General features: G+C 46.5%; 1 protein-coding gene and 1 pseudogene across 1 annotated transcript in view; one reads left to right on the forward strand and one right to left on the reverse strand.

Annotated features, from left to right (window-relative positions):
- Positions 1 to 24,313, forward strand: part of LOC126185988 (uronyl 2-sulfotransferase-like) — a 187,084-nt gene that overhangs the window by 79,417 nt on the left and 83,354 nt on the right. The gene's annotated exons all lie outside the window — the stretch shown is intronic.
- On the reverse strand, positions 11,008 to 11,125 carry LOC126105674 (5S ribosomal RNA; annotated as a pseudogene).

Genomic DNA, 24,313 nt, shown 5'->3' on the forward strand with positions numbered 1-24,313 from the left:
CTCTAAAAACTAATGTCGCTATGGTTCTTTTGGAAAGAAAGCGATCACTGGGCAAGGTACTGGGTAAATTACTAAGAGCCACGAACAAGTTTATGCTCGTATATGTGTGCAACAGCTCATTCCTGTACCGTTGATCGCTATATTTTGGGTAATGGTATATAATATTAAAGGAGCTAGTGACTTAAGAACCAAGTGTTCAGACTGGAATAAATGCACAAGAATAGAGCATCATCCAGGGGCTTTCGGCTCTTCACAAAAAAAAAAAAAAAAAATGAAAAAAGTTAAGCAATTTGTGACTTTTGAATAAAGCTAACTAATTTTTCTCTCCTGTTTCTGTGAAAAATAAAGATACGCCTTGTGATTCAGAATTCAAACGGATAGCCTGCAGAAATCTCGTAAAAATTTCGTCATGGGAGATTTTAGTGCAAAAGTCGGACATAAACTGAAGAACTGTGACAGCGGAAATGGCAAGTTCGTTCTGGTTGCAGGGAGTTGCACGTTGTGTGTTGTTCATAACATGTTTTATAATTATTGAGTGTTTGAATATCATCTTACAATCACCACGTACATTATCGGATTCTGCGGCTAGTCTCTGCACAAATATATACATCAAAAAAAGTTTTGCATCACCCCGGTTCCCAGAACTCGGGAAATAGACGTTGACTGTGGATACTGTATCACAGACAGCCCCTTTGACTGTTCAGAGATGTCACTAAACTGGACCACAGATGTAAACAACCATGCATGAGCAGCGCCTATTAGACGGAGGGTGTCCGACAGTCGATCAATTCCAGTCAGTCCACCAGGAAGGAGGTACATGGCTCGTGTTGTCTGCAGTTCAACCATGGCTAGAAGGTCATTACCGCGGTTCGATCGCGTCCGCATTGTTACTTTGTGCTAGGAAGGGCTCTCAACAAGGGCGTCTCAGACTGAACCAAACCGATGTTTTTCGGACATGGAGGAGATATAGAGAGACAGGAACTGTTGATGACATGCGTCGCTTAGGTCGCCCGAGGGCTACTATTGCAGTGGATGACCGCTACAGATGATGGCTCTGAGTAACCATGACAGCAACGATAACATCTTGAATAATGCTTTTCGTTCAGTCACAGGACGTCGTGTTACGACTCAAACTGTGCGCAGTAGACTCCATGATGCGCATCTTCACTCCCGACGTCCATGGCGAGGTCCAACTTTGCAACCACGACACCATGCAGCGCGGTGCAGATGGGCCAAACAACATGCCGAATGGATCGCTCAGGATTGGCATCACGTTCTCTTCACCGATGAGTGTCGCATATGCATTCAACCAGACAATCGTCAGAGACGTGTTTGGAGGCAACCCGGTCAGGCTGAACGCCCTAGACACACTGTCCAGAGAGTGCAGCTAGGTGGAGGTTCCTTGTTGTTTTCGGGTAGCATTATGTGGGGCCGACGTGCGCCGCTGGTGGTTGGTTGGTTGGTTTGGGGGATGAAAGGGACCAGACTGCTACGGTCATCGGTCCCTTTTTCCAAAGACAAAGAACATCCACAGAGAATAAAAACGAGGAACAGAATAGATCACAGACGATACAGAACAAGAGAAACGGAGACAAGGACAAGACAAAACGAACTAAAACCACACAGAGTGTGACAGTGGTTGGCCGACCATAGAAATAAAAAAGGAAAAGCCAACCACTTAGAAACACATTAAAAGATCAGTTTAAAATCATAGGCCAAAGGCCAGAATCAAAACAAAAAATAAAACATAAACACTCAGATGAAAGAATAAAAACTCCCTGCCCTAATAAAACGTAAAACTAAGGCAGCCATAACAGGGTCATCGGATAAAACGGCAGGGAGCGTATCAGGCAGCGCAAATGTCTGCCTGACCACAGCTAAAAGGGGGCAGGCCAACAGAATGTGGGCCACCGTCAAAGCCGCCCCGCAGCGACATACAGGAGGGTCCTCCCGGCGCAGTAAATAACTGTGTGTTAGCCGGGAGTGGCCAATGCGGAGCCGACAAAGGACGACTGAGTCCCTGCGGTTGGCTCGCATGGAGGACCGCCACACAGTCGTCGTCTCCTTAATGGCACGGAGTTTATTGGGTGTAATCCGATCGCGCCATTCAGCGTCCCAAAGCGCAAAAACTTTTCGGCGGAGGACCGCCCGCAAATCAGCCTCTGGGAGGCCAACATCCAGAGATGGTTTACTCGTGGCCTCTTTCGCCAGGCGGTCAACAAGTTCATTGCCCGGGATACCGACATGACCGGGGGTCCACACAAAGACCACAGAGCGGCCGCAACGCGCAAGAGTATGCAGGGACTCATGGATAGCCATCACCAGACGAGAACGAGGAAAACACTGGTCGAGAGCTCGTAAACCGCTCAGGGAATCGCTACAGATAACGAAGGACTCACCTGAGCAGGAGCGGATATACTCTAGGGCTCTAAAGATGGCGACTAGCTCAGCAGTGTAAACGCTGCAGCCAGCCGCCAAGGACCGTTGTTCGGAATGGTCCCCTAGAGTTAGCGCATACCCGACACGACCAGCAACCATCGAACCGTCGGTGTAAACAATTCCAGAGCCCTGATACGTGGCCAGGATGGAATAAAAGCGGCAGCGGAAGGCCTCTGGAGGGACCGAGTCCTTCGAGCCCTGTGTCAAGTCGAGCCGAAGGCAAGGGCGAGGAACACACCACGGGGGTGTACGCAGAGGCGCCCGGAAAGGAGGTGGAACAGGGAAAAACCCAAGCCCACAGAGAAGCTCCTTGACGCGTACGGCGATCGGACAACCCGACCGGGGCCGACGGTCTGGCAGATGGACGACTGACTGCGGGAACAGGACACGATAATTTGGATGCCCGGGCAAGCTTAGAACATGGGCCGCATAAGCGGCCAGCAAACGTTGGCGCCGGAACCGCAGTGGAGGTACACCTGCCTCCACTAGTACACTGTCCACAGGGCTGGTGCGGAAAGCACCAGTGGCAAGGCGTATCCCGCTGTGGAGAATTGGGTCCAGCACCCGCAACGCAGATGGAGATGCTGAGCCATAAGCTAGGCACCCATAATCCAGGCGAGACTGGATTAACGCCTGGTAGAGCCGCAACAGGGTAGAGCGGTCGGCGCCCCAGTGGGTGTGGCTCAAGCATCTCAGAGCGTGTAGATGCCGCCAACACGTCTGTTTAAGCTGCCGGATATGAGGCAGCCAAGTCAACCGGGCATCGAAAACCACCCCCAAAAACCTGTGGGTTTCCACCACAGCAAGGAGTTCGTCGCCAAGATAAAGCCGCGGCCCAGGATGGACTGTTCGGCGCCGGCAGAAATGCATAACGCGGGTCTTGGCTGCCGAAAACTGAAACCCATGCTCTACAGCCCAAGACTGCGCCTTACGGATAGCGCCCTGTAGCCGACGTTCAACAGCTGCAATGCCAGTAGAGCTGTAATAAAGGCAGAAGTCGTCAGCATACAGGGAAGCAGAGACAGAATTTCCCACGGCCGCAGCGAGCCCGTTAATGGCTATTAAAAACAGGCAGACACTTAAAACAGAACCCTGTGGCACACCGTTCTCCTGGACGTGGGTGGAACTATAGGAGGCTGCGACTTGCACGCGGAAGGTACGATACGACAGGAAATTGCGGATAAAGATCGGCAGAGGGCCCCGAAGACCCCATCCATGAAGCGTAGAAAGGATGTGATGACGCCATGTCGTATCGTACGCCTTCCGCATGTCGAAAAAGACAGCGACCAGGTGCTGACGGCGGGCAAAGGCAGTACGGATGGCCGACTCCAGGCTCACCAGATTGTCGGCGGCGGAGCGGCCTTTCCGGAACCCACCCTGAGACGGAGCCAGAAGGCCCCGAGACTCCAGTACCCAATTTAAGCGCCGGCTCACCATCCGTTCAAGCAACTTGCAAAGAACGTTGGTGAGACTAATGGGACGGTAGCTGTCCACCTCCAGAGGGTTCTTTCCAGGTTTCAAAATGGGGATGACAATACTTTCCCGCCATTGCGACGGAAACTCGCCCTCGACCCAGAGACGGTTGTAAAGGTCGAGGAGGCGTCGCTTGCAGTCCACTGAAAGGTGTTTCAGCATCTGACAGTGGATGCGATCTGGCCCGGGAGCGGTATCAGGGCAAGCAGCAAGGGCACTCTGAAATTCCCACTCACTGAATGGAGCGTTGTAGGGTTCAGAAGCGTCGGTGCGAAAAGAAAGGCTCCGACGTTCCATCCGCTCTTTAATGGAGCGGAAGGCCTGGGGGTAATTCGCAGAAGCGGAACTCATAGCAAAATGCTCTGCTAAGCGGTTTGCAACGACGTCGGAGTCAGTACAAACTGCTCCATTCAGTGAGAGCGCAGGGACGCTGGCAGGGGTCCGATAGCCGTAGACGCGTCGAATCTTGGCCCAGACCTGCGAAGGAGTGACATGGAGGCCAATGGTGGACACATACCGCTCCCAGCACTCCTTCTTGCCTTGGCGGATAAGGAGGCGGGCCCGCGCACGCAGCCGTTTGAAGGCGATAAGGTGGTCTAAGGAGGGATGTCGCTTGTGACGCTGGAGCGCCCGCCGGCGATCTTTAATCGCTTCAGCGATTTCAGGCGACCACCAAGGCACAGCCTTCCGCCGAGGGGACCCAGAAGAACGGGGAATGGCAGATTCGGCGGCAGTAACGATGCCGGTGGTGACCGATTGAACCACCGCATCAATGTCATCACTAGAGAGAGGCTCAATAGCGGCAGTGGAGGAGAACAAGTCCCAGTCAGCCTTATTCATAGCCCATCTGCTAGGGCGCCCAGAAGAGTGACGCTGTGGTAGTGACAGAAAGATCGGAAAGTGGTCACTACCACACAGGTCGTCATGCACACTCCATTGGAGAGACGGTAAGAGGCTAGGGCTACATATTGAAAGGTCAATGGCGGAGTATGTGCCATGCGCCACACTGAAGTGTGTGAAGGCACCATCATTTAAAATCGAGAGATCGAGCTGCGACAATAAATGCTCAACGATGGCGCCTCGACCTTTTGCCACTGACCCACCCCACAGAGGGTTATGGGCGTTGAAGTCGCCCAATAGCAAGAAAGGTGGCGGCAATTGGGCTATCAGCGCAGCCAGGACATGCTGCGAGACATCACCATCCGGTGGAAGGTAAAGACTGCAGACGGTAACAGCCTGTGGCGTCCACACCCGAACAGCGACAGCCTCTAAAGGTGTGTGGAGAGGGACAGACTCGCTGTGCAGAGTGTGAAGGACATAGAGGCAGACGCCACCCGACACCCTTTCATACGCTGCCCTGTTCTTATAATAACCCCGATAGCCACGGAGGGCGGGGGTTCGCATTGCTGGAAACCAAGTTTCCTGAAGAGCTATGCAGAAGAAAGGGTGACGGCTGATAAGTTGTTGGAGCTCAGCTAGATGGTGGAAAAAACCGCCGCAGTTCCACTGGAGGATGATATTGTCCATGGCTGAGAAAGGCGTGAAAGGACTGGGAAGGCAATTTACGCCGCTTGTTCACTCACTGCCACCGATTCAGTACCCGTACGAGAGGCATCCATGGCGTCTGAGGGACCAGCGAGATCAAGGTCCTCAGCGGACGCTAGAATCTCGACTGCATCCTCAGACGCAGAGCGCGAAAGGTGCGGTGGGGTTGGCGCCACCGCAAGTTCTTTGGCCTTAGAGGTCTTTCTCTTTGACTTCTCTCGCTGAACCTTGGGTTGCACCGGCTGGGAAGGCTTCACCGATTCAGTCTCCGGGACAGAGGAGGATCGTGAAGCCCTACGCCCGGCCGCTGGTGAGGACTTATGCCACTGGCGGCCGTCATCCTTCCCGCTGGTGGAACCCTGGGAAGGGAGGGTCCCAAGGGAACTCTTACGGGCGAGAGTAGCCGAAGAAGTTAGACGCTTCTCCGGCTGAGAAGCGGGGACGGACGTCCCCGACGGGTGGGAGGAGGTTGCTCCTGAGGTAGGTGGTGCAGGAGCAACCGGTTGGGTAGAGCCCCCCACAGGCAAGGGGGCAGGAGGAGTCGTACTGCTTATCGAGCTGGCTGGAAGTCTCGAAACTGATGGGGCTAGCACAGTTGTCGTAGCAGCTGCATAAGAGGATGTCATTCTCACAGGATGGAGTCTGTCATATTTCCTTTTGGCCTCAGTATAGCTCAGCCGGTCCAGGGTCTTATATTCCATAATTTTGCGCTCTTTCTGAAAGACTTTGCAGTCAGGCGAGCAAGGTGAATGGTGCTCCCCGCAGTTGACACAGATGGGAGGCGGGGCACATGGAGTATCGGGATGAGATGGGCGTCCGCAATCTCGACATGTGAGGCTGGAAGTGCAGCGGGAAGACATATGGCCGAACTTCCAGCACTTGAAGCACCGCATCGGGGGAGGGATATAGGGCTTGACGTCACATCGGTAGACCATCACCTTGACCTTTTCCGGTAACGTATCACCCTCGAAGGCCAAGATGAAGGCACCGGTAGCAACCTGATTGTCCCTCGGACCCCGATGAACGCGCCGGACGAAATGAACACCTCTACGTTCTAAGTTGGCGCGCAGCTCGTCATCAGACTGCAAAAGGAGGTCCCTATGGAAAATAACACCCTGGACCATATTTAAACTCTTATGTGGAGTAATAGTAACGTTAACATCCCCCAACTTGTCACAAGCAAGTAACCTGCGTGACTGGGCGGAGGATGCCGTTTGTATCAGTACTGAGCCAGAGCGCATTTTAGACAAGCCCTCCACCTCCCCAAACTTGTCCTCTAAATGCTCGACGAAGAACTGAGGCTTTGTGGAGAGAAAAGACTCCCCATCAGCTCTCGTACAAACCAAGAATCGGGGCGAATAACTATTACCTCCATCCTGAGACTTACGCTCCTCCCACGGCGTGGCCAGAGAGGGGAACGTTTTCGGATTGTACTTTTCAGCATTAAATTGAGCCCGAGAACGCTTAGAGACTGCTGGCGGCTGGCCGCCAGCGAGAGATGATGTACCACGCTTCATTGCGGGTCATCCGCCCTGATGCCACCTACTCCGACCAAGGGCCCTCCCCACGGGCGCCACCCAGCCGCAGCAATAGCCACCTGGCAGGATGTCCATTGCCGGGAGTCCTGATGCCCCAGGGAGACGGGCATCTACTCCTTGGCATACGTGGGGAGTGAACGGCGCAGGCATCAGTAGAGCGATCCCTGTGTTGTCAGGGGGCTACAACCAAGAGGGTACATGGCGGCCCCACCACAACGGACTGGCTACCGTGCTGGATCTTAGGTGCAAAACTGTCCAAGGTCGTCGTCGCAGTTAAAAAAAACACTGCAGAGTGCAGCGTGGGAATCGCATCCAGGGACGTATCCTCGCCCAAGAGATGGAAAACGAGCGGAACACCATTGCAACGACGAAAAAGCCGGCTAAAGGTCTCAATGCACGACGGATACAGTGCACCACGTAAGGCGCCCTTCCCCAATTGGCTCGCTCTTCGGAATAATTTAGAAAGATGGAGGTCAAACCCGAGAGGGGACCATCACATAAGGCCGAATCATGTGAGACTCCTTTTAGTCGCCTCGTACGACAGGCAGGAATACCGCGGGCCTATTCTAACCCCCGAACCCGCAGGGGGAGCGCCGCTGGTGGTCATGGAAGGCGCCGCAATGGCTGTACGATGCTTGAATGCCATCCTCCGATCGACAGTGCAACCATATCGGCAGCATATTGGCGAGGAATCCGTCTTCATGGACGAAAATTCGCGCCCCCATCGTGTACATCGTATGAATGACTTCCTTCGGGATAACGACATCGCCCGACTAGAGTGGCCAGCATGTTCTCCAGACATGAACCCTGTCGAACAATCCTGGAACAGACTGGAAAGGGCTGTTTATGGACAACGTGACCCACCAACCACTCTGAGGGATCTACACCGAATCGCCTTTGAGGAGTGGGACAATCTGGACAACTATGCCGTGATGAACTTGTCGATAGTATGCGACGACGAATACAGGTATGCATCGGTGCAAGAGGACGTGCTACTGGGTATTATAGGTACCGGTGTGTACAGCAATCTGGACCACCACCTCTGAAGGTCTCGCTGTGTGGTGGTTCAACATGCAATGTGTGGTTTTCATGAGCAATAAAAAGGGCGGAAGTGATGTCTATGTTGATCGGTATTCCAATTTTCTGTACAGGTCCCGGAACTCTCGGAAGCGAGGTGATGCAAAACTTTTTTTGATGTATGTGGTTCGTTATGACACTTCAAGACCAGTGAAAGCTGATAATTTCTCAGAGATACTACAAGTTTTTTGTGCATTTTCGAGAAAGTTTATAGTTTAACATCCCGTTGGTGACGAGATCGTAAGAGACGAAAATTGAATAAACCTTCAACAAAAAAATATACTAGGTGATATAATATGCAGTTCTTCACAAACACGCGAAAGCGTGCGCGCTTGTTTGACTATGTGTGGGTGAAACTGTTCAAAGTTCTTTTTGGGTGTGGTTGAGTGTTTTTGAGCGTTTTTGTTGAATATTTGTTATATATTTTTCGTGTTGTTGACGAGTTTTTTTGTTGATTGTTGTTGGCAAGCTCTTTCGTTCCATGTTTTGTGTGGTTTTTTTTAGTATTTTTGAGTGCTGTTTGTGAGTTTTGTGTGTTTATGCTGAGCATTGTTGGGTGTTTCCCGGTGTTGATGACTGATGTTCTGTGTTAGTATTTTCGAGAGTTGATTGTTTTTAGTGCATTTAGGTGTGGTTATTGAGTGTTGTGTTAAGAATAGTTGTGAGCCATCTCAGTGGGTGTACGGATTTTGTTTCCAACGTGAGAAAATTGCAAAAAAGTAATTACGAATGTTATTAGAATGTGGATGCTGGGAACAGGTTATATTTCTGTACTACACTCCCGCGACAGCAGACTCAAGAGCAGATGGTTTCTCTGAGAAATATTCATGCTTTCTCTCCATTGTGTAGTGCCGAAAATGTCACTGAGTCATAAAGAAAATATGGCTACAACTCCTAAGAAGTAATGCGTCCCATCTACATTCCAGACGAAAATAAATAATAAAAGAAAACTGCTAAGATGTACAAAATACAAGGATTTATAAAGCACTGTAAGGGAATTTTATGAAATTGAGAGCAGAGGGATGTTTGGAAACACCATGACACTATTAGATGTGAAGTACGTTAACGACTTATGAGATTCATCCCACTGATTTCGTCACGACGAAGTTGCGCTCACTGCAGAGAAAGGGAGTAAGGAGGAGACGAGACTGCTGTGTATTTTTCGTGCCAATTACACGGCTGTCAGGTGTCGCTGATTGCGCAGTCTTCAGACATCCAGCGAAAGGAAGGCACCGAACAAACGGCGCGGAAGTGAAGGTGCGTCGCGAATGCGGCCCGTCTGGTTGTCTGACGGCAGGCGATGCTCACCTGTAATTGCCGCACGCTCCTGTGCCAAGCGCCCTCCTTTCGTAAGGCCGTGACTCTTTTGCCAGGTTTTCAGGCAATCTTCAAGAAGAACGAAAGTGAGTGGACACTGACTTTCCCCATGCAACTGTTTTCTTAATCAGTGTTGCTAGAAATAAAATTCTACACTAATAGCAAAGTGTACGAAAAACAGAAGATGGATAAATTTCAAACGATTCTGCTGCTTGATGACTAAAAATACACAGTTTATTCAGTCAGTGTCAAAACCTTCTGTTTTTTTAAACCACAATACATATAATGATGAGCAATGCAAGAAAAGAAGTGAAAATTCACCACGCTTTGATGAAATAATGCTCTTCGTGTGTGGTATTAATCAGATAACGGTAGCCCGATATGAAGTCGAGATCAGTCCCTACTTTTTCCTAGTGATTTTGTGATCCTGTAGCAGCTATCTGTGATCTAAACTCCACCGGTTTCTGTGGTAGTTGATGTCAGCAAAAATGATTTTAACGTCAACTTCCAAAGGGGGAAAACATATGTAGATAGGTGAAGCTAGCAAAACGATCAGAAATAATAAGAGACGTAGATGGAATGAGAAACTTCAAGAAGGAAATACAGCCTTCAAGAAACACAAATCACGAGTCTTTTTCAGAGAAATGAGGAGAAGAATTGAAGGTTTCGAGGCAAAAGAACCCTTCGTCATAGAACAAGGCGACACAATAAAAATTGGCGAAAAAGAAGTGTGCGAGGAAATGGCTAGGTATTTTAGGGATTTGCTGAATGCAGAAGTACCGACAGTAAAGTGGGCACACTTACGCTATAGGGTGGAAAATCAGGATAGTCTACACAATGCACCCACCAATGTAGGAGTAACAGAGGCAACTAAAAACCTCAAAAACAACAACGCATCATGCAATGATGGTATCTGTGCTGAAGAGATCAAGTGGGGTGGGCCTGAAGTACCAAGAAGTATGTACAATATAATAATGGATATCTGGAGAAATAAGAAAATACCCATAGACTGGAAAGAAGCTATTATAATACCACTACACAAGAAAGGGGACAAGAAAGTACTGAATGAGTACAGGGACATCTCTCTTAAACAAAGCGTACAAGGTTTTGTCGAGAATCTTGCTGAACAGAGTTGAAGAACTGGGGCCTACAACAGGAGAGTACCAGTGTGGCTTTAAAAAAAAGGGAGGAACTGTACAGAACAGATATTTGGAATAAAAAGGATAATAGAACACAGACACAGGAAAGGAAAAAAGACAATAGTGACATTTGTGGAAACGTAAGCGACACTACTGCCAGGGTCAGGCATTGCAGTACGCTGTCAGGCAGCTTCCAAATAAAAAAAGGAGTCTGGCAAGGGGATGGACCGTCATCAGTTTTATTTAACCTGGTTTTAGACGAACTAGTAAGACAGTACTCTCTCCGTCTTCAGGCCACGAGTGGCCAACCGTGACCATCCGACCGCCGTGTCATGTTCAGTGGAGGATGCGGATAGGAGGCGCGTGGGGTCAGCACACCGCTCTCCCGGTCGTTATGATGGTATTTTTAACCGAAGCCGCTACTAATCGGTCGAGTAGTTCCTCAATTGGCATCACGAGGCTGAATGCACCCCGAAAAATGGCAACAGCGCATGGCGGCCTGGATGGTCACCCATCCAAGTGCCGACTACGCCCGACAGCGCTTAACTTCGGTGATCTTACGGGAACCGGTGTATCCACTGTGGCAAGGCCGTTGCCCCAGTGAGACAGTGGAGACATCTAAATAGTAACATGAAGATCAAAGGTGTGCACATAGGGTACAAGATCAAACACAATGCAACAGTGGACTGCATGGCACTCGAAGATGACATGGCACTCGTAAATGAGACAGAAGAAAAGGCAAAGACAGCACTAAAAAATCTAGCCGAAACAGCAGAAAACGTCGGACTGAAGATTGCATATAAGAAGACCATGACACTGAACACTGAATCTGACTGGAAGATAGCTGGTCAAGTAGTTGAGAAAGTCAACAGTTTTCGTTATTTGGGGGAGAAAGATAACCAGTGGCATACAGAACAACAGTGACGCATTAGACAGGGCACAGCTTTTGCAGAAGCTTTGGTATGCATTGAAAACAACATATGGCAAGAAAAATCTGTCAGGGAATGCCAAATTGCGATACTAGACAGCAACTGTAAGAAATGCTGCTCTGTATGCATCAGAAACGATCACACTCGGCAAGAGAGCTTGTGTACAGTTGGAGGAGGAGGAGCGGAAAATTTTGAGAGACATATGGGGCACCAAAAAACATGGAGATATCTGGATACACAGAACACGACATGAACTGTATGAAAATATTGAACCTATATCGAGCGAGATACGGAAGAGGAGGTTACGATTTGGTGGGCACATCATGAGGATGGACGAGGAGAGTTTGACTAAGAAGATATGAAATGTAGCATGTCATACGTGAAACAACTGGGTGAAGGAAGTCAGAGATGACTGGAAGGCTGTAGGAATAAAAGAAAGGAATCGGCAGCTAGCGGTACAGGACAGGGAGAAATATAAAGGGTAGGTGGACGGTCACAGATGGCCGGACACCAAAATCAAGATTGTCTTAACAGAAGAAAAATGAAACAGAAGAAGCGAGAGAATGAAGAGGTATTGGGAAGAAAGAAGACGTACAAAGCAAGCCACACGTGATCCTGAAGGGTCCCAAGGAAGCAAAAGGAGGAGAAAGTAAAGGTAACAAGGGAGCCTGAATTGACTAATCTCTCTTCACCGTTCTATCAGACAAGGTCGGTCACCCTGCGCTTTTCGTTAACACAGTGAGTTTCCTCAGAACCAACGATATTGTCGTACAGTGCTCTGCTTACCGCGCCCTTTTTAAAGTGTTCTGAAAGCAAGCTGCATCGCGCTAACAAGCTGATACTTTGTACATTTCAATACATTAAGTAATGCATTCATCAATCCGAAGATTGTTTCGAACGCCACCAGGGACGGAGGCAAGGGCGGGGGGGGGGGCTATGGAGGCTATAGCCCCCCCCCCCCTCCCGATGGAGTATCATATCGCACTGGATAAAATAACTTCAGAAACCAGAGACTATGTTACTCCAAGAGATTGTCATTTTTTTTAAAATTGTGTAGGAATACAGGTCACAATGTATTTCAAATACATTTTAACAAAAGAATAAGAGCGGCAAATAGCTTACTATCTAAACCAATACATATCATTTAACTTAAAATGGGCGTCTTATTTATAATACACATTTTTTACCCTGAACGCCAAAACAGCTACCAAAATATACTTTAAGAAACACCAAATTTACCAATTTGTCAGTGGAGGACCCCACCTCTCGTTTTGTTAAGCGATATTCCATTCCCCCCCCCCCATTAGCACTCCCCCCCTCCTTGCCACATACCCCCCCCCCCCTTGACTGACTTTTAGAATCGCTCCTGAACGCCCAAGTGCTTTACTAGGCATAGTCCTGTTGGAGATGGTATGCCGCTACCTTCCACCAACCTTTGAACTGAGGTACACAGTCAGTTATAGATGGAACAACAATTTAACGTGGATTCCGAAGTATGGTAAAACTCGCCATTTTTCACAACAATGAACTTTTCCAGAAGTGAAAGAATCAAAGTCCCATGACACACGTTGAAGTTCGTCGTTGATCCATTCACTTTGGTTTTTATTACAGAGGTCAGCTAACCCTTTGACCGTACACGCTGAGCTGCCATGCCGGCTACCACTGATCCACCGAGTTAAGAAATTACGATCTATTAAGACACATTTATTCCCACTTCTGAGCGATTCTGTTGCGAATTCATCCTCAGTATGACACATCCAAAGATTTACTACCACCTAATGGAGAAAATGCAGACGATTTGCGTTTTCGATTCATTTCATGTACCAATCATCACTGTAGAGCAGGGAGACACTAACCGCGGCCCGCGGGCCGCATGCGGTCAGTCATCTGATGGCGGCGTGCCCCTCGCTATCCGTTATTGTAAACTTCCTTACTCATCTTTTATTACTTAAAAATGTAGAACCTAGTTCTTTCAAGCCACGCCAGTCGATAGCTGGCATTGGGCCAGAGGTATCCCAGCTCGGAATAACAGTCTCTTACGGCACGTTATTTTTGAACTTCTGCACTAATTGCGCAACGGTGCAGTCGCGGCAAGAAGAGCTACACGTGGACCTGCAGGGAACGACGTTGTCTGTAGTTCGTACTTTTACAGACTGGTCAGAAACAGTCTAACTTCAATTCTAATTAATTCGGAAACGGCACAACTTGCCGAAATTTTTCCCCTAACTATAACGTGGGACACACGCTCAAGGATACTTCAACTCAATACAGTCAAGGCAATAACTACCAATCAAACAGCAACTCTGGTATGTAATGACCAACATATTTTAATTTAGCAATTTCATGACAGCAGCAAGCTGCTGTTATCCCAGAACAATATACATAACTGCCTAGAATTTGAAACATAACTAAACAGACAAAATGTTTATGGCCGTTAAAGCCCACCCCAAACGATAAATAATTTTAAAACCCTCTTTATATAAATTTTAAGAACCATACAACACCAATACAGACCAATATCCTTAACATCGGTTTGTCGCAGGATTCTCGAACATATTCTCAGTTCGAATATAATGAATTTCCTTGAGACAGAGAAGTTGCTGTCTATGCATCAGCATGGCTTTAGAAAGCATCGCTCCTGCGAAACGCAACTCGCCCTTTTTTCACATGATATCTTGCGAACAATGGATCAAGGGTATCAGACGGATGCCATATTACTTGACTTCCGGAAAGCGTTTGACTCGGTACCCCACTGCAGACTCCTAACTAAGGTACGAGCATATGGGATTGGTTCCCAAGTATGTGAGTGGCTCGAAGACTTCTTAAGTAATAGAACCCAGTACGTTGTCCTCGATGGTGAGTGTTCATCGGACGTCAGGATATCATCTGGAGTGCCCCAGGGAAGCGCGGTAGGTCCGCTGTTTTATATCTACATAAATGATCTTTTGGATAGGGTGGATAGCAATGTGCAGCTGTTTGCTGATGGTGCTGTGGTGTACGGGAAGGTGTCGTCGTTGAGTGACTGTAGGAGGATACTAGATGACTTGGACAGGATTTGTGATTGGTGTAAAGAATGGCAGCTAACTCTAAATATGGATAAATGTAAATTAATGCAGATGAATAGGAAAAAGAATCCCGTAATGTTTTAATACTCCATTAGTAGTGTACCGCTTGACACAGTCACGTCGATTAAATATTTGGTCGTAACATTGCAGAGCGATATGAAGTGGGACAAGCACGTAATGGCAGTTGTGGGGAAGGCGAATAGACGTCTTCGGTTCATTGGTAGAATTTTCGGAAGATGTGGTTCATCTGTAAAGGAGACCGCTTACAAAACACTTGAGTACTGCTCGAGCGTTTGGGATTCCTATCAGGTCGGATTGAGGGAGGACATAGAAGCAATTCAGAAGCGGGCTGCTAGATTTGTTACTGGTAGGTTTGATCGTCACGCGAGTGTTACGGAAATGATTCAGGAACTCGGGTGGGAGTCTCTGGAGGAAAGGAGGCGTTCTCTTCGTGAATCGCTACTGAGAAAATTTAGAGAACCAGCATTTGAGGCTGACTGCAGTACAATTTTACTGCCGCCAACTTATATTTCGCGGAAAGACCACAAAGATAAGAGAGATTAGGGCTCGTACAGAGGCTTATTGGCAGTCATTTTTCCCTCGTTCTGTTTGGAAGTGGAACAGGGAGAGAAGATACTAGTTGTGGTACGAGGTACCCTCCGCCACGCACCGTATGGTGGATTGCGGAGTATGTATGTAGATGTAGAAATGTTTTACTGTGAAAACTCCCACAGAAGCAGGACACCTTTTAAGATATGACAGCAGAAGCAACTCACAATTTCTCTTTCTGAATAAGATTTTAAAAACCCAGTGCGATGAAAGGAATCTTTCAGGTATTACAAAATTTCAGTCATAAGTAATGGCACATCAGAGGTGCGCGGGAACTACAACTCAGATGGAACCTGAACGAAAGATGAAAGGAGCGGTGAAGAAGGAAAGACGAACGCCTCGGCGTCACCAGGAACAAATAATAAAATATTCAACTTAGATTCGCCGAAGAACTGGAGTCTACCGATAAACATAGCGACCGCGCTATCGATTACAATTCAAACTGGCCACCGCCAAGGCGTCATCCCCCAGTTAAATGAGCAGCCGCAACGGACGACGCGCACCGCTGACTATACCACTGAAACAACAACATAAAACCACACAGCAACTGGGCAGTATCCAGAGTACCACAATCCTTAAAACATTAGAAGAATTTCAAAACAGGAATATAATTACTCTTTGCAGCCAAATTAAATCTCTTGCAATCACTGTCTACAACAACAATTCACAGTCCCTATGCACAGAAACCACGATACATGAAAATTCACCATGATAACATTGCAGAATGTGTAGAAACCAGAACACATACTCTGTTTTATAATCCTAAATAATAATTACATACAAGAAGAAAAGCCATGTCATGAATCTCTTAACTTTACCAAAGAATGCCACCATAGGTAAATTACACTTAATAGCAAAAGGCAGAAAGAAGTGCCAGAAAATCGAACCTGTGGTGATTTCGGAGTGCACAGACACGCACTTAGATATACACTCCTTGCCAGTACCTCAAGAACGTTCAAAACAGGCAACCTTTTTCACACAGGTAACTACTGTGCAACAAGTTGTGCATCAGTGATCAACACGAAACAGATAACATGGGCGTCCACGCACTGGGAGAGGCGTTAACTGCAAACAGCACTAAATTCAGCATACATATATACAACAGGACTTTAAGAAACTGAATAATTCCCACAGTTTGACTCTGTAGCGTATCCGGTTGCAGGCTGATACATTACAAAGCCACTTTTCACTTGTTCACATAGTTTAGCAGCGCAGACGACACCATCGCCCTCTCACTAGACGCAGTACACATGCCCGACCGCACGCACATCTCCGTTCGCGGCCCTACTGCCCACGTAACAAAGGGGCAGAGCATGCGCAAAGAGAGACCGCCGACGATCAGACTGCACACCGGAGCGCCAACCCACCGACCAAAACCAGCCCTCTCCCCACAGCGCAGTGCCCTTAAACAGCCGAAAAGCGACCAAAGAGGAAAACCACGGTCACGCGACGCGATACAGTGTCGATCGCAGAGATCTTAAAGAGCGCCACGTATCACTAACAATTATTTCTCAGCCCCGTCTACCCTACAACGCCCTTACAAGCTTTTCGGACTCCTTCTCACCACCCTACAAATTGCCGAACATCTGCTGCACATCTTATAGTCTTTTAATATGTCTGCTCTTTTGCCCTTAAATGCATATTTCTTCGTGTACTTTCCCTCACTTTTATTTAACATTCTTGTACGCATCACCAGTTTTCGTTAACAGTGTATCCCATTCCAAAGTAGGAGCATCAAAGCCGTGTTAAAAAGTCGCCTTTCTAGTTATTCGTTCCTAAGTGAGTTGTGAATTGCTAAGCTATTACATAAACTTTCTGTACCAGAGTTCTCGACTCCTAAGCATAATACAGTCTTCGGCTGGCGAAGTGAAAGTATATGTTTAGTCCACTTTGAATAAAAAAAAGTTGGCTGGCCAAATCAGGTGCCAATGCGGCAGAGTTCTGTCGAAGAGTGTTCCGTTGGACTCTAGAGAAACGTATTCTGCTTTCTGCGTTCTGTTTGCTGCAGAACCACTTCATGTTGGCGGTCGTGCTGGATCTTTACACATTTCGGGACTGGCTTGTGGACACTGTGTACTGAGTTGAGGGTACGTTCCGACGTCCATACCCAAGTTGCTGTGCACTGCACTCCGTCTTCAGGCCACAAGTGGCCCACCGGGACCATCCGACCGCCGTGTCATCCTCAGTTGAGGATGCGGATAGGAGGGGCGTGTGGTCAGCACACCGCTCTCCCGGTCGTTATGATGGTTTCCTGTGACCGGAGCCGCTACTATTCGGTCGAGTAGCTCCTCAATTGGCATCACGAGGCTGAGTGCTTGGATGGTCACCCATCCAAGCGCCGCCCACGCCCGACAGTGCTTAACGTCAGTGATCTCACGGGAACCGGTGTAGCCACTGCGGGAAGGCCGTTGCCATGTTGCTGTAAACTACAAGAATTACGGTGCGGTCGTGGCTATGCTAGCAAACCTGGGGCCTAATATTTTGTTTCCAACGCTTTCAGGGTTACAGATATACACTATGTGATCAAAAGCATCAGGTCACCTGGCTCAAAATGACACAATTTCGTGGAGACCTCCATCGGTAATTCTGGAACTCAATATGGTGTTGTTCCAACCTTAGCCTTGAGGACAGCTTCCACTCTCGCAGGCATACGTTCAATCACTTGCTGGGAGGTTTCTTGCGGAATGGCAGCCAATTCTTCACGGAATGCTGCACTGAGAAGAGGTATCGATGTCGGTTGGTGAGTCCTGGCACGAAGTCGGCGTTCCAAAACATCCCAAAGGTGTTCTGTAGGATTCAGGTTAGGACTCTGTGCATTATGAAAGGTGCTCGATCGTGTTGAAAGATGCAATCGCAAATCCCGAATTGCTCTTCAACAGTGGGAAGCAAGAAGCTGCTAAAAACATCAGTGTAGGACTGTGCTGTGATAATGCCACGCAAAACATCAAGGGATGTAAGCTCCCTCCATGAAAAGCACAACCACACCATAACACCGCCGTCTTCGAATTTTACTGTTGGCTCTACACACGCCGGCAGACGACGTTCACGGGGCAATCGCCACACCCGCACCCGGCCATCAGATCGCCACATTCTGTACCGTGATTCGTCACTCTACACAACGTTTTTCCAAGGTTCAATCGTCCAATGTTTACGCTCCTTACACCAAGCAAGGTGTCGTTTGGCATTTACAGGCGTGATGTGTAGATTATGAGCAGCCGTTCGACCATGAAATCCAATTTTCTCACCTACCGTCTAACTGTCATAGTAATCGTACTTGCAGTGGATCTTGATGCACTTTGGAATTCCTGTGTGATGGTCGGGATAGATGTCTGCCTATTACACATTACGACGCTCTTCCACTGTTGCCGGTATCTTGTCAGTCAAGAGACGCTTTTGTGCTGTATGTGTCCCTTCACGTTTCCACTTCGCTACCACATCGGAAACAATGGACCTAGGGATGCTTAGGAGTGTGGAAATCTCGCGTACAGACGTATGACACAAGTCACACCCAATCACCTGACCACGTTCGAAATCCGTCAGTTCCGTGGAGCGCCCCATTCTGCTCTCTCACGTATCTGATGACTATCGAGGCCATAGCGCCCCATTCTGCTCTCTCACGTATCTGATGACTATCGAGGCCGCTGATATGGAGTACCTGGCAATAGGTGGCAGCACAATGCACGTAAAATGAAAAACGTATGTTTTGGGGGTGTCCGGATACTTTTTCTCAAATAGTGTACCTTCAGACTTTACTTCCATTGTTCAGAGACGAAGGTCTTATTTCCTGCTCGCGTAACACTGTCGGTATTTGTTGTCTATCCGTAAGATTAGCAATCGTTACCGTCTCACTATTCTACAATTCTTCAGAGTATTCTGTAGGGTATCGAGTTTCCATTTGATTTGATTCTCATGTATCGTTAATTATGCACCACGTTATACCTCATAGGACAAATGTAATTTTATTATTTGCCACTGCTTATTGAGTTACTTATCACGAAACAGGAATTTCTCTAAAGCAATTTCGATTTATTTTCGTCTCGTATCAAGTTTGTACGATTTTTGAACTGTTTAGAAGTGGCCTCATATTTTTACTTGAGACAGTATTTGATCTGAGAACAAGGCATTACGTATATTCTGCCTTCGGTAGACTTATTAGTCAAAAAAGAACTGCCATGCAGAAGTAATTTGAATTCGTTGCATGCTTTTATTTTCAGCAAGGTAAGCCAGTTTTAGCGAGACTTCTAGACTTCATGCTGTTACAAACCATTTTAGATGTGACTGATAATCATATTCTTTTCGTGGATAGACGTTTGCCTTCGAAAATGAGGTTGTATGTTCTCACTGCACGTAATCTTCCAACAAGGGAGGTCACTCTTACACTTATGAATCATGATAGGAAGATACAAAATACAACTATGATCTTGGATTCAAGGAATATTCATCAAGCTCCCTCTTTTTCCGCTGAGCAACGAAAGCACTTGCTACTGCTGAATATTTCATCTAAACAGTTATCTGAAGTGTTAATGAATGCCGGCCGGCAGAGCGGTTATAGGCGCTTCAGTCTGGAACCGCACGACCGCTACGCTCGCAGGTTCGAGTCCTGCCTCGGGCATGGATATGTGTGATGTCCTTAGGTTAGTTAGGTTGAATTAGTTCTAAGTTCTAGGGGACTGATGACCTCAGAAATTAAGTCCCATAGTGCTCAGAGCCATTTGAACCATTTTTGTTAATAAATTATACTTGGGTCAAAATGTTTGTGGTAGACGGGAATCTTTTCGGAGTGTTTTGCTCGAGGCATGGATATGTGTGATGTCCTTAGGTTAGTTAGGTTTAAGTAGTCCTAAGTTCTAGGGGACTGATGGCCTCAGACGTTAAGTCCCATAGTGCTCAGAGCCATTTTTTTCTAACAAAAGCGGTAATGTTAAGTGTAAATTCGTAGCTGAACAGCTTTGTAAAGAGCAGCGATGTGAAGGATAGCCAGGTGTAGAATCTGCCGCGCATCCTTGAAGCGCGCGCAGTCGGATCCGGTAGCTGGCTCAGTCATCTGCAACGCAAATGACTCACTGGCCAGAGCCTCACGGCCGCGCTGGTGGACAGCAGCATAGCGCGCGCCAAGTCTCGCAAGATTGAGCAGTAGAAGCCGACTGCCGACTGCCATCAGTGAGGTAGCGCAATACCTTGCCTCCTGACCGGCTCTATATTCAATGAAATACGCTTACAAGATTACACTTACGAAGATTTGCTAGCAGCTGTTGAAACAACTGTCACTAAAGATGAGTAACATGGTGATATTTTTATTGAGTGAACATCATAAAATACACAATAAAAGAATATTTTCCGAACTCTAACGGACACAGACCTACCATCTCCGTTCAGTTTGAGAGATCGCCTTCTGTATCATCAGGGTGAAGCTCTCACTTATTTTGAAGTTTGCCTACAAATGTTTGGATTTTTGGGTAAATTCCGCCTTGAGCGAACACAATTTTCTTCTTTTTCTTACCCATGCGTTTTCTCTGAAGTTACAGCATCATCAGGGCGGTTTTATTTTCTTTCTATTGAATAAAAGAAAAATTGCTCTTTTCTATCTGTAGATATAGAATTTCAGTGTTTAAGAAGAGAATCTAACACAAGAACCTTCAACATCGCAGCACGTCAGCAATCGTTGGCTAATATATTAAAAAACTAGAAACCCGCCTCGACTGCGAAAAAAGCACCTAGTGTTAACCTAGGTTTCGGCGTAGATAACTACACCTTCTTTAGAACAATAAAACCCACAAGTGCCTAAGAAACCTTTGTCAATGATTAAAAGAACACCAGAGCTATACATTTATAAACGAAAAAAATCAAAACACAAACAGTACATGTGTAAGAAGTCTAAACCGTTACTTAACTTAATGGTGTAACCTCCACCTCATACCGGTCTATGTTCGATGGGCCATGACCCGCCATAAACTGCAGCTACATGGCCCATCGAACATAGGCCGGTGTGAGGTGGAGGTTACACCGTTAAGTTAAGTAACGGTTTAGACTTCATACATGTACTGTTTGTGTTTGCCTTTTCTTCGATTATAAATGTATAGCTCTGGTGTTCTTTTAATCATTGACAAAGGTCTTCTTAGGCACTTGTGGGTTCTATTGTTCTGAAGATGGTGTAGTTATGTACGCCGAAACCTAGGTTAACACTAGGTGCTTTTTTCGCAATCGAGGCGGGTTTCTAGTTTTTTAATATAGAATCTAACACATTTGAAAGAAACACAATTTTTTTTATATGTGTAGCTTGTTAACACATGCCGTGGTTTTTCTTCATCTGTAACTATAGATAGATTAATTTAGGAAGTTATTCAGATAGGAATTTACGACAAGGAACGTTGTGGTTCAAATTATTTCAATGTACGTGAATTTGTAATTGTGTGTGTGTGTGTGTGTGTGTGTGTGTGTGTGTCTGAGTTCGTCGCGCAATATGTTTCTACTAAGTTTGTCAGGTTTCCACATTTTACACAGTGCATGTTTATAAGTGCAGTTTCGCACTGAAGAAAATGGGGAAACCTGAAAACTTTCCCAGTCGTAGTTTCCAAAGTAAATAATTTCCTCCGCTAAGCTCTCCATGGTTGCTGATGGCAAACTGTGAAAGGCAGAATGCTGCAATGCCAAACACAAAAAGCCACAAAAGCAACAGATGTGTTAACAATGTACAAATAAAAAATTGGATCTGCTTTTATGTCTGTGTGTTGTGTGATGTCCTTAGGTTAGTTAGGTTTAAGTAGTTCTAAGTTCTAGGGGACTGATGACCATAGATGTTAAGTCCCATAGTGCTCAGAGCCATGTGAAACATTTTTTATGTCTGTGAATACTTTTCTTAAAAACTGAAATTCTGTATGTGTAGGAAGTAAATAACATTTGTCCTGTTATTGAACGGAAGGGGAAATCAAACACCGATAATGCTGTTTCTTCAGCAAAACGTGTCTTGTCAAAAAAGAAAATATTGTCTGCTCAAGACGGAACCTACCCAGAAAACAAATTTATCCCTTAGAAGTACGGAACCACTTCATCGGTACTCTGTCAACAACTAAATAGACTGAAGGGAAAACTGCTCTCAAAAATGTTATTTTTACGGTTTTTAGACAAAAGGTTGTGGGTTATATAAAGCCGATTACTGTTGTAAATGCTAAAAACATCGATGTTCAGAGGTCGATTACCACCCTTTATGTTCAGAGGTCGATTACCAGCCATCAATGTTTAGTCATCGATGATGAAATCCAAATCAGCATCTATGATTTTCCAGTACAGCCCATCCCTAAGAGAGAGTAGCAGGGGTGCACAGCTCCATCATTTTGGGCTGTCGAAAGAAGGACCACTGGAGACGATTCGGTGTGGAAGTATTCTAGTTTAGCGAATGTTTACGTGGGACGAAATGGGGCCTATCACTGGTGACTTATACAGGGACCTATGCTCCAGTCTAACTTCAGCAGAAGAGTGCATCACTCCTCCGCTCCAGAACTGTCACAGCTATGTAAGAATCGGTCCAAGTACATGTGAGTGCTTGAGTGGCTCATTAGGTCACCTAATCTCATATTTCTTGAGAAAATTTGGGACCTCTTCGTGGGAGAGATGCACGTCATGGACACAGTTTCGAAGACTCTCATGAGACTGACGTTTGTTGAGCGGTCCTGTGTCAGCATGGACCCACAACGCAAGTTTATACCGTGACATTTGACTACTGCTATCAGGCCGTGAGTGGTGTTACGAACACCTCCTACGTGTTTTGTATACAGCATGTATTTTGTGACGCAGGTCTTCGTCGCATGACGTCCATTGGTGAAACAGAAATACAAGGCTAGCGGTCAGCACGAAGTTTCATCATTGCTATCATGAATTAAGAAGACTTTCATCCGAGCTATAAAAACAGATGACATCGTTTTTTGGATTATAGATAGTAATATTTCTCAAACGGTAAAGATGGTGAACAATTTGCTTGCCCTTACAGTAAAACTGTGTCGTAAGTAAACTACAGAGACGCCATCGTAAATAACTACAGAAACTGCTGAGCCTCAAGCACTATCAGTGACCAAAGTAACAGGCTGTTAAGAAAGCAGCATGCTTCAATAAAACATTATATTGTCTAAATCAGTTAGTGTGCAACTAGACTTCGATCTATCGCAATAGCACAAAGTGGTCTGGAACATGCTGACCCCAAATCAGACGGATGGTAAACGCCCTCTCTTATTGATAAACACTTTGTAATTGTTACTGTAGAAACATAAAACGATGGCAACAGTATCATGACTCTCAGATTATTTCCTGGCATTCTCTGGCGTTTTTGAGCGTGAATTCATGCTAAAAGAGCATGCTTCCTCCCTATATAATGATAGCCTTTCTTCTATAGAACAGAATATTTTTAGTTTCACATATGGCCTGGAGTGGCCGCAAATAGCTCGATAGCACAATCTAGACATCAGAATACATTTCTGTCCCAAGAATGTCTCGGACCTAAAATTAAAATTTCGTTCAGGTGTTGACTTTAAAGCTATGATGGTGTGTAGTTGACAAGAATTTTGCTTTGACTAGTGTTGTGCGCACATTATAAGGTGAGTGCGATATCAGACACACTAAGAGACAGAGAATACTTTGCAATGTCACCAGAATGTTCTCTTCGTCTGTTTCACACGAGACTAGAGGTGGGTCATTCGCAGGAACGGGTCTGTAGGAACAGTTCACTAAACTGAATGAAAGGACCAAAGAACGATTTCTAAGGAACGGTCGTTATGCGTTCCCTTCAGGTCGATCTCATTTTCACCCCAGTCTCGTTTAGTCGGTGTAGTCGTTTTTCGGATGATTGTTCATTTCTCGCTCCAGCTCCACAATTCTTCGTTCAGTTTCAGTGTTTTTCGTCCACTGCGTTCGCTTGTTCTTGTCCAAATTCAAACCGTTCTCGAAATTTAGATTTCTAATTCTTTCCGTGCACCGTTCAACGTACACGACTGGTAATTCACAACTTTACAATTTATGTACGTTAAAATCAACATACGAAATTTCCATCCACTAGAAGTAGCTTTTGGATGTGTTAGTCCGTGTTTTTGAAAATATAACGCCCATAATCCCAACTTAGGTTTACCAAATAATACTTATCATGTACCATCTTCACTTCTTTACGTCTGAGGCACAGCTGGTTATCTTTTGAAGGA

This window comes from Schistocerca cancellata, chromosome 1, assembly GCF_023864275.1.
Source record: "Schistocerca cancellata isolate TAMUIC-IGC-003103 chromosome 1, iqSchCanc2.1, whole genome shotgun sequence".
NCBI classification, from domain to species: domain Eukaryota; kingdom Metazoa; phylum Arthropoda; class Insecta; order Orthoptera; family Acrididae; genus Schistocerca; species Schistocerca cancellata.